This window comes from Oratosquilla oratoria, chromosome 14 (genome assembly GCF_046742065.1).
Source record: "Oratosquilla oratoria isolate Oo_2021 chromosome 14, ASM4674206v1, whole genome shotgun sequence".
In the NCBI taxonomy this organism is placed as follows: domain Eukaryota; kingdom Metazoa; phylum Arthropoda; class Malacostraca; order Stomatopoda; family Squillidae; genus Oratosquilla; species Oratosquilla oratoria.
This window is the reverse complement of record NC_134790.1, coordinates 23,422,140-23,432,139: the sequence shown is the minus strand read 5'-3', so window position 1 is coordinate 23,432,139 and position 10,000 is coordinate 23,422,140.

The window sequence follows — 10,000 nt, the reverse complement described above, 5'->3', positions numbered from 1 at the left end:
TTTTGGTCAAACTTGAAAGATAGAACAGGGATTCGAGTATGATTTTTTTCCAATTTGTCTAAAGATAGACTTTCAATAGGGATTCATCATTTAGTGGAAGGAGGAAGAGGGTGTAAGAGAAAACAGGAAAAAGGGAGGAAGAAAAAGAGAGCAAAAGACAGCGAGCACGAGAGAGAGAGAGAGGGAGATAGATAGATAGATAGAGAGAGAGAGATGTTATTTGATATTTACATACGAGAAGTCAAGGCATAAGAGGTCTGGAAGGAGAATTCCAACTTGAACCTTGCGTATCTTGGATGGCTACCTCCTCCCTTATAAGGGAGAAGGAGGAGGAGGAAGAGGAGGAGAAAGAGAAGGAGGAGGAGGAAGAGGAGGAGAAAGAGAAGGAGGAGGAGGAAGAGGAGGAGAAAGCGAAGGAGGAGGAGGAAGAGGAGGAGAAAGAGAAGGAGGAGGAGGAAGAGGAGGAGAAAGAGAAGGAAGTAGAGGAGAGGGAAGAGAAGGAGAAGAACGAAGTGGAGAAGGAAGGGTTGGTCTCTAGGTAGAACTTGATAATGTATGTTTACTTATGTATTTCTTATCTGTGGACCTTTCATTCCGAAGCAAAGGACGTATTCTCGGGCTCCATCCTGGACCCCGCAACCCCAATGCACTTCGGTTCACTTCTGTGTCTCTTCTCTGGCATGGGAGGAATTTTGTATTTTGGTATTTTGTAATTTTGTATTCTTCGTCTTTGTACTTGGAAAAAAAAGTTGTATATTCAATAAAGGCTTCTTCCGCAGTCTTTATATATGTATATATATATATATATATATATATATATATATATATATGTATATATATGATTAAATCCCCTTAGGTGATCTCGTTTCATTGGAAATAACCAGCGCTTCTATCCATGGAGGCAGCAGAACGGAAGGGCAGTAAAAGTGATTATATTTGTTTCTTTTTATACTGCATAATTCAGTTATAGTCTTTTGCATTTGTAATCCATTTTAGTACTATGCATTTTCTGGCATTGAGATTCATTATGTGTGTGTGTGTGTGTTTGCGTTTGTGTGTGTGTGTGCGCGCGCGCGTGTGTGTGTGTGTACGTGTGAGTTTGTGTATGTGTGTGCGCGCGCGTGTGTATACGAGCATACACGCAATAGTATCTCCTATCTCACTTATATTACTCTATACCTGCAGACTGTTAAGCGTGAGATGAGGACAAGATTGCTATGGAAGGTTGACCGGTCTTCTGGAGGAAGAGGAGGAGGAGGAGGAGGAGGAGGAAGAGGTCGCTACTTCAGCTCCTACAGAAGGTAAGATTGATCTGTCCAGTTTGCAAATTTGTCTTGATCTCAACTGGCGCGCGCTTACCATCTCTGGGGATAAGGCTTGGCTTGTGCAAATATGCATAAACACATAACCTTCCCTTCAAGTCAAAAGTTCCAAACATGTTCTTTATGAAACGATGAAAGGTACATTCTTGGTATTTACGTATGTAAGTGATTTAAAGGGAGCACACCTTGTGCTTACGTATGCGTACATATGTACACTTGTGTACATGTGCTGGCGTGCACACACACGGGCACGCACACACACACACACACAAACAAATGCACACACAGGATTCCACGATTATTGCTCCTTTCCTGTATACTACAACCAGGTAAATATTACTAGATAGACTAGGTAAATACACACGATATATTAAGTTACTGAATGTGCTTCTTGGAATGTGAAGATAGATTTTCTTTCAGAAAGACAAATTGCCTAAACTCTTTGCGATATGCTCGTAAGATATATTCACCCGTTAATATTTTTGTGCATAGGAATGATCTGCTTAGCCGTTAAAGCAAAGGCATTTGCTGCGATTTATACTGGAACTCAAAATGGCTTTGTTTTATGGAAGGCTCCCCCCCACCCTTTTTTTGGATTAACTCGAATGGATCAACAAAAGTTTCTTGTTTTTCTATTGGAACACGAAATGACTTTGTTTTATGGAAGGTTTGTTGTTCTTCTTTTCGACAATTATCTCGTATGTTTTAACGAAAGTGTCTGTCGTTTTTTTTTTTTTTTTTTTTTTTTTTTTTTTTTTTCATTGGAGTCGTTTGGTACTTTTTATATTGCGATATAACATAAACTCTGTTTTATGGAAGATTTCTTGTGTTTTTTCGACAGTTATCTCGTATATTTAAAAAAAAATTCAATAGCCATTTGATAATTTATGTTAGGGGAACTGATACAAGACCTTGGCCATGTCAGGGAAACTTTGGCTATGTTAGAACTTATGCAAGACCTTAGATATGTTAGGGGAATTTATGTAAGACGTTGACTATGTTAGGGGAACTTATAGAAGCCCTTGGTTATGTTAGGGGAACCGCAAGACTTTGGCTATGTCAGGGTTCTTATGCAAGACCTTGGCTATGTTAGGGGAACTTATATAAGACGTTGCCTATTTTAGAGAAATTTGTACAAGACCTTGGCTACGTTAGTGGAATTTATGCAAGACGTTGTCTGTTAGAGGAACTTGTATGCAAGACCTTGGCTATGTTAGGGGAAATTATGCAAGACTATGGCCAAGTTAAAGGAACTTGTGCAAGACTTGGCTATGTTAAGGGAACTTATGTAAGACGTTGGCTATGCATGGGTACTTAAGCAAGACCTTGGCTATGTTGGGTAACTTATGCAAGACTTGGCTATATTATAGTATTTGTTTCGTTCAAGTCTTGGCTATGTTAGGGAACTTATTCAAGACCTTGGATATGTTAAGGGAATTCATGCAACACCTTGGCTATGCTGGGGCACTTATGCTAAACCTAAGCTATGTTAGGGGTCTTATGGAAGACCTTGAGTTTGTTAAGTATTTTATGCAGAAACCTAGGCTATGTTAGGTTTTGTTCTGCAAGACCTTGATAATACCTTGGCTATGTTGCGGTTCTTTTGCAAGCCATGTTTAGGGTACTTATCCATGACCTTGTTATGTTAGATGTTAAGTCAGAGCAATTAGTAAGAGAGAATCTTGGCAAGGCAAGATAAAGGGCAACGACAGAGAAGATAATCTCCTTGCAGATCTTTTCCAAAACCTGCAAACGCCATCACCTCTGTTATCTGAAGGTGCAGCCCAAAGAGTCTGGCATTCGGTGTCGAGATATGGCATAACATATCCCTTCATCGACTTTCATTGTATTTCCTCAACTTTTTTCACATCAGGAGAGCTGAGAACCGGCGGTTGTTCCTCTCCTACTGTAAGCACACAGACAACAGTAAAAATTTTCTTCCTGAAGAGATCTGTGAGAAGTCCTGAAGATCCTTGTCAGTCTCTGTGGGGCCGTGCAACTTCTTTGCATTGTTTATTAATTTTTAGAATTTTTATTTTTTAGGTTCCTTTTAGTGTCAACTATTTTTCCCCTACTATAGTCTCAAATATCTTCTTGCAATTCAACCAGTATAAGTATCAGTATGTGTCTATAACATGATTTTACGGTTGCTACAGATTCTGTAGAGAACGAGATACGATCTGAGACCGCTCCATGTGATGCTCATTTGTCTGGAATGAGTTACTCGTTCAAGTGGAATGATTTAGATCTCGTAGACTTAATTAAATCAATTAAATTAATTCAACCTATTTGTACCACGGGAACCCTGTAAGTATGACGGGATGTTGGATACGGGCGAACGCTTAGGTAACTTTATGGTACACGTGTACGTACACATATACGTACATGCGTATACATACGTGTAAATATGCGTACACACACACACACACACACACACACACACACACACACACACACATACGGACATTCGAAAACAACACGTGCAAATATGCGTACATAGACACATATATACGTACATGCGTATGCATATATGCAAATATGCGTGCATACATACACATATACGTACATACGTATACATGCGTGCATACAGGCGTAGATATACGTACGTGTGTACATACCTGCATACATATGTACATACGTACATACGTCCAGATATACGTACGTACGTATATACTTGCACATATATATACATACAGTATATACATACATCCGTACATGTACATGCATACATACAAGCATGTATTCATACATGTAATTTATACATAGATAATGAAAAATACTTTTGTTGCAGGTTCACTATTTTGTACCTAATTTCTCTCACTCCTCCACCTCTCTCTATCTCTCTCTCTCTCTCTCTCTCTCTCTCTCTCTCTCTCTCTCTTTTCTCTCTCTCTCTCTCTCTCCCTCCTATCTCTCTCTCTCTCCCCCACTGTCTCTCTCTCCCCCACTCTCCTTCTTGTACCACGTTATGTTTTCTGGCGCTAAATTCCAGTACTTTTGTATTTAGCCAAAAAACGTACTTAAATCGGATTGCAGGACTTAAGAGCACCTATTTTTGTGGTTTATTAATTTTTCATTTGGGCGTGCGTCTATGGTTCGTAATGTCCTGAATCACGTGTGGAATCGTGATCGACAGCTACTACTTTCCCGGAGGAGAGTTCCATAACTCATGCCTGATCACGTTTGTGTGTACGCGCGCGCGCGTTTGTGTGTGTATGTATTCACCTTGGTCTTTGGATCACGTGTTGGACTCGTGATCGACAGCTATTTCCCTCCCGGAAGAGAGCTCAGAGCTCGTATGACCGATCTATGGGTAATGCTATGACCTTGTGTGCGTGTGTGTGTGTGACATTACACACACACACACACACACACACACACACACACACACACACACACACACACCAACTCTTTGCCCAATAAGAGAGGGTACTGGTTGCAGTGTTTTGATGCTTTTCCTAGCCCTGGGTGGGGACTGATCCCCGGACCAGTGAGTTAGCAGCTCCAGAGGTTACCAGTACACAGGCAGTCAGTATAAGCGTGTGTGTGTATGTGTTGTGTTTATGTGCGTGTGTTTAGTTTGTGTCGATACGCGTTTGAGTGCACACGTGTGTACCTACATTTGTATGTATACATATGTGCGTGAACGCGCTTATGTACCTTCCAGTTTCGTCAGTATTCTTCGAATTGTGTTTTGCTCGGCCAACACTACTTTGCCTGAGGGAACTTTTGTGAGGAAAACTCGAGACCTGGATATTTTTTTTTTTTTTTCTTTTTTTTTTTTTTTTTATCCTTCCCGGGGATATTGGTTTTGAAGCTTCTCTCTCTCTCTCTCTCTCTCTCTCTCTCTCTCTCTCTCTCTCTCTCTCTCTCTCTCGCTCTCTATCTGTCTATCTGTGTGCGTGTATGTGGTTATGTCTTAATCCATCAAGTTTTGAATTTCAACCATTTAAATACAAATATGTATTTATATTTCCATTACACACACACACACACACACGACTCGATGGCGCGGTGGTAACGTTCACGGCTGTCACTACGGGGGTCCGGGTTCGAACCCCGCCTAGGGCTGAAATAATTTCAGTATCGTTGTGCTGCGAATCGTTACTCCAACTCTCGTGGGCATGGAGTTGGGTGTGTGTGTGCATTACCCATAGATCGGTCATATATGAGCTCTGAGCTCTCTTGTGGGAGGTTAATAGCTGTAGATCACGAGTCCAACACGTGATCCAACGACCATGGTGAATCATACGGCGGAAGCAAACTGAGCTCATGGTCGTGAATAAACTCGGACCAAGTCCCGTGTGTTCTTCTTCATCCACCTTCCTCAATTTGTGACTGCCTCAACAAATTGAGGTCTGTTCGAATCTTGAGCCTCAGCGGAGACCACCGAACCTCGACGATACTTAGAAATGGTCTAGTTGGAAGTATGTCTCTAGATTCCCGAGCAGCCAAGGATAGTGTTAAAGTTGATTTCATTGACTTTACGATAACCGCGACCAAGAGGTGATTACACACTCGTACTATAACATATCGGCATATCTTTCTCTGTTGATCTGTTTATTTATTTTATTATTAACCTGTCATATTCTCTGAGCAGTTTCTTGTTGACTTTTGCTATTAGGGTGTATTGGTGCTTTGCTGTACGTTTCCAGCAACTTGGCTGGTTGTTCAGTTTTGTCTTGTACCACTTTCGCTACTGCCTGGTATTCAACCAAGTGAAATTGATAGGAAAAAAATGTCATTATGACATTCTGGAGATCAGTTTTGTCTTGAAACTGTACCTAAGTCTGGACTGTCAGTGACAGCCACCATTACCAGGCCATCCGAACACAGAGGGCAAAGGTGGTGATTGGAACGGTTTTCCTATGTAATCTAGCCCGTTCTCAACCAAAATAGTATCGTATTTTTTCGGTAAACAAATAGAGAAGCCATTTGGGTAAAGCGTGTATTTTGGTGAGATTACCTCGTCCTTTCACCGTTTTGTCATCAGATGTAAGATGTATTTTGAGTGCAAACATGTAGGTTGGATGTCGCCTCCGTCTGTTTGTCTGTCTGTCTGTCTGTGAAGGAGACGAAAGGAGTCTTGGTCTTGGCAAGAGAAGAAAGGAGGTGGAGAGACGAGAGGAGCAGGGAAGTGAAGAGGAGAGGAGGGAAGTATAGAGACATTGAGCGTAAAAGAAAGAAGAGAGGTGGATAGAGGAGAGGAGAGAGGAGCAAGGAAGTGAAGAGGAGAGGAGAAGAGAGGAGAGGAGAGGAGAGAAGAGAGGATAGGAGAGAGAAGTATAGAGACGTTGAGAGTAAAGGAGAGAAAGGAAGAGGAGAGGAGAGAAGTGGAAAGACGTTGAGAGAAAAGGAGAGAAAAGGCGCGAAGAAAAAAGAATAAAGGAGAAGAGGAGAGAGAAGAAGAAAAAAGGAGAAAAGAAAAAAAGAAACAAAAGAAGAGGAAAGAAGTAGGAATAATAGGAGAGAAGAAAGAAAAGAGAAGCAATAAAAACAAAAAAGAGGAAAGAGAGGAAGAAAGAAGAGACGAGAGAAAGTCAGCAACCGTAAAATTGCCCTGTTATTTTTTGGTTCCATCGTGGTGGCTTACAAAAGACTTTGTAATACTCCTGATGATGCCAACAACGATGGCTTTTGAGAAACAACTCTTGAAAACTCTTCAGATGATGTACAAGGAGGACCTGAAGGAGAACTCAGGATGATCAGCCCCATCGAAGCGTCAATTCATCGTAACCATGGCAACGAACCCTGAATTATTTAATCTATTTTATAATGATTATCTATTTATTTGTTTATCTATTTGCTTATTCTTATGTATTTATTTATTCTCGTTTATTATTATTTTTTATTTTATGTTAATCATTATTGATTTGTTAGTTTAATTGTTTTTTTTTATACATTTAATTGTGACTTCTAGTAAGATGAACAAATAGGAAGCTAAAATAGAAGAGAAATAGGTGACAGGTGGGATGAGTGGAGATGGGTACCTTAGCTGGCTACCCCCCCTATTAGGGGGAAGAAGCCGTTTAGTATAGAAATATATTTCATCAATTGATTCATTTCCTTAATCATTTCTTTATTTAATTTTTGGTTTGCCGCCTTTCGTCTTGTGACGGGCATGGTGACTTTTCCACCCGGAGGGAGGCGCTTCACTCCGCCCTCGGGTCAGAGAACTGAAGACCTGAGCTTTGAAGGGACTTGATACCGTCCAATTTCCCAGAGGGATCCACTTCTTCATCTTTTTCTTAGGAGGCGGCCATTTTGTTTTGGTTGGTGGGTTTTTTCGTCCAACCATGTCTTGTCCCGTGGGATGTTACGACTTTTTGAGAAAGTGGAGACACAGCGTTGTTCCTTTTCTTTTTCTTCTTCCTCTTCTTTTCCTCTTTCTCCTCTTTCTCTGGTGTACGAGTGCAGTAGCGATATAGCCAGCAGGAACTACAAATTTGTTAGTAAATCATGAAAGTTGACGGGATTAAAGTCGATTTAGATGAACTCCTTCTGTGTTGATGTTTTCCCATTTATTTGTAGTTGTTTATTTTATTCAGCTCGGAGACAATGCATCTGTGCCATACTACATTGCCTCTGACTCGAGCGGTGTGGCGGGTGAGAGGGATGACCCTGGAAGGATGGGATGCTATTTTTGTGTGTGTGTGTGTGTGTGTGTGTGTGTGCGCGCGCGCGCGTGTGTGTGTGTGTGAGATGGGTGTATGCTTTGGACAAGGTCACTCTTTTATAAGGGGCAGGGAAAGACCTTTCAGTTTCTGGATTTGGTGTTTTCTATTGACCTCCGTGGCTGAGGGGAACTTGACAAGGCTAAGCTTTCCCAATTAAACTAGTCAAGTATTACAACTCAAGGAATACTCAAAGGTAGGAAGTCTACGCCACGAGGCGCTGAGTAGTTACAGTTGAAACCGTCTCCTTTGCTCTATTATGCGGTTTCAGGACTGTTGGTGAGGGGGCAGGTAATTATAGTCACTGATGGGAATCTGAGAGTTGTGCGGGATTCGAACCCACGACTAAGCAAATGCGAGACCAACAAGCTTCCCCATACACCAACAACGTACATATTCCACATAGAGGCCAACGTTTATAAATAAAGAGTGGGTAGGACTTATAGTAAAGGATTTAAATTAGATTTAGGTTTAAGGTAATAGACAAGAACTAGTTTACCAACAGAGTGCTTAACGAAAGAAATAGACTTATTAACCATGTAGTGAGCGCTGAAACTATTGAAATAACTTTATGGATAGGTGGTAATGGACATGGAACTGACTAGTGTAAGCCTTATGACCTCTTGAAGTCTCCTCCATTCTTGTGTTCTTATGAATGACCTGAAACCTTCTACAACAAAAGGAACATCTTCTCTAGATGAATGGAAGAGCCTCATAGGTTAAGATATGTTGATCATGCCATAGTAATTGGTGCTTCCGTCCTTGGGGACAATAGCACATCGAAGAGGTTTGAGTCATATATATATATATATACATATATATATATATATATATATATATATGTTGAGACATTCTGACAGGTTGATGTAAGCGGAATAGGAAACACAGGAGTCTTAGTCTTGAGTTTATTCCTGACTAGTTTCGCAGGTATGCTTTTTCAAAGGAATATGTGTACAAACGGGCTGTGGGCATTATATGCATGGGGTGGACCTCACCACCTCTCCGAGTTACCATAGTTGGTGGCGAATGTGAACATCACATTGTGGCTCACGTAACAATGAAGACATTTTTACAATTAAATATGATAACACTAATACCAAAGAAATTATTAATAGAAAATGTAACAATAGTAATGATAACGATGAAGATAAATATTTAAATAATAATATTAACAATAATAACAAAAATGATAGTATCAATACAGGAAATAATAACAATAAAATAAAAGTAATAATACATACATACATATACATATACCAAGGCTTTTTCCCCCTTCCAAGGGAGGTAGCCAAAAAGGGAAAGGCATAAAAACACTCCCACCCATTTCATCCCTAAATACACTCCACACCCCTCCCACCCTTCCTCTCATCTGAGCACCTCCTGGATGACGGGTCATCCCTGCACCCTGCCCACCGCCCTGGGTCAGAAGCAGTGTCGCAGGACACAGTACATCCACAGCAAGGCCGCTTCATTTAATCGGCGACCCCCCCTCTCCGTCCCCCGTTGCATATAAGGAGAGGACGGGGGGAAATCCCTTCGGGCTGCGTCAAACTTTCTTATACATACTACCCCACCCCCCACCCCCCCGCCCATTTCTCCTCATGCAGTCACAACATCATCCATATACAACCATTCTCCACTCACCTCTGTCTTCCGTCCTCTCCCTTCCTTCCTCAACAGACATTCCCCTCTTCCCCAAAGCCCCCTTCACCCCATCCATCCACCTCATCCTAGGACGTCCCCTCATGTTCACTCCCTCCACATCTGCCTTCCATACCTCTTTTACTAGTCTTTCTTCACTCATTCTTTCCATGTGTCCAAACCATCCTAATATTCTTTCATCAACCCTCTCTCCCAAATCCTTTTTCACCCCTGTTCTCCTCCTCACCTCCTCATTTCTCACTCTATCTAGCCTAGTAACCCCCACCATACTTCTCAGACACCTCATCTCAAACACATTCAAACTCCTTCTCTCTTCTTCTCTTATGTTCCACGTTTCTGCCC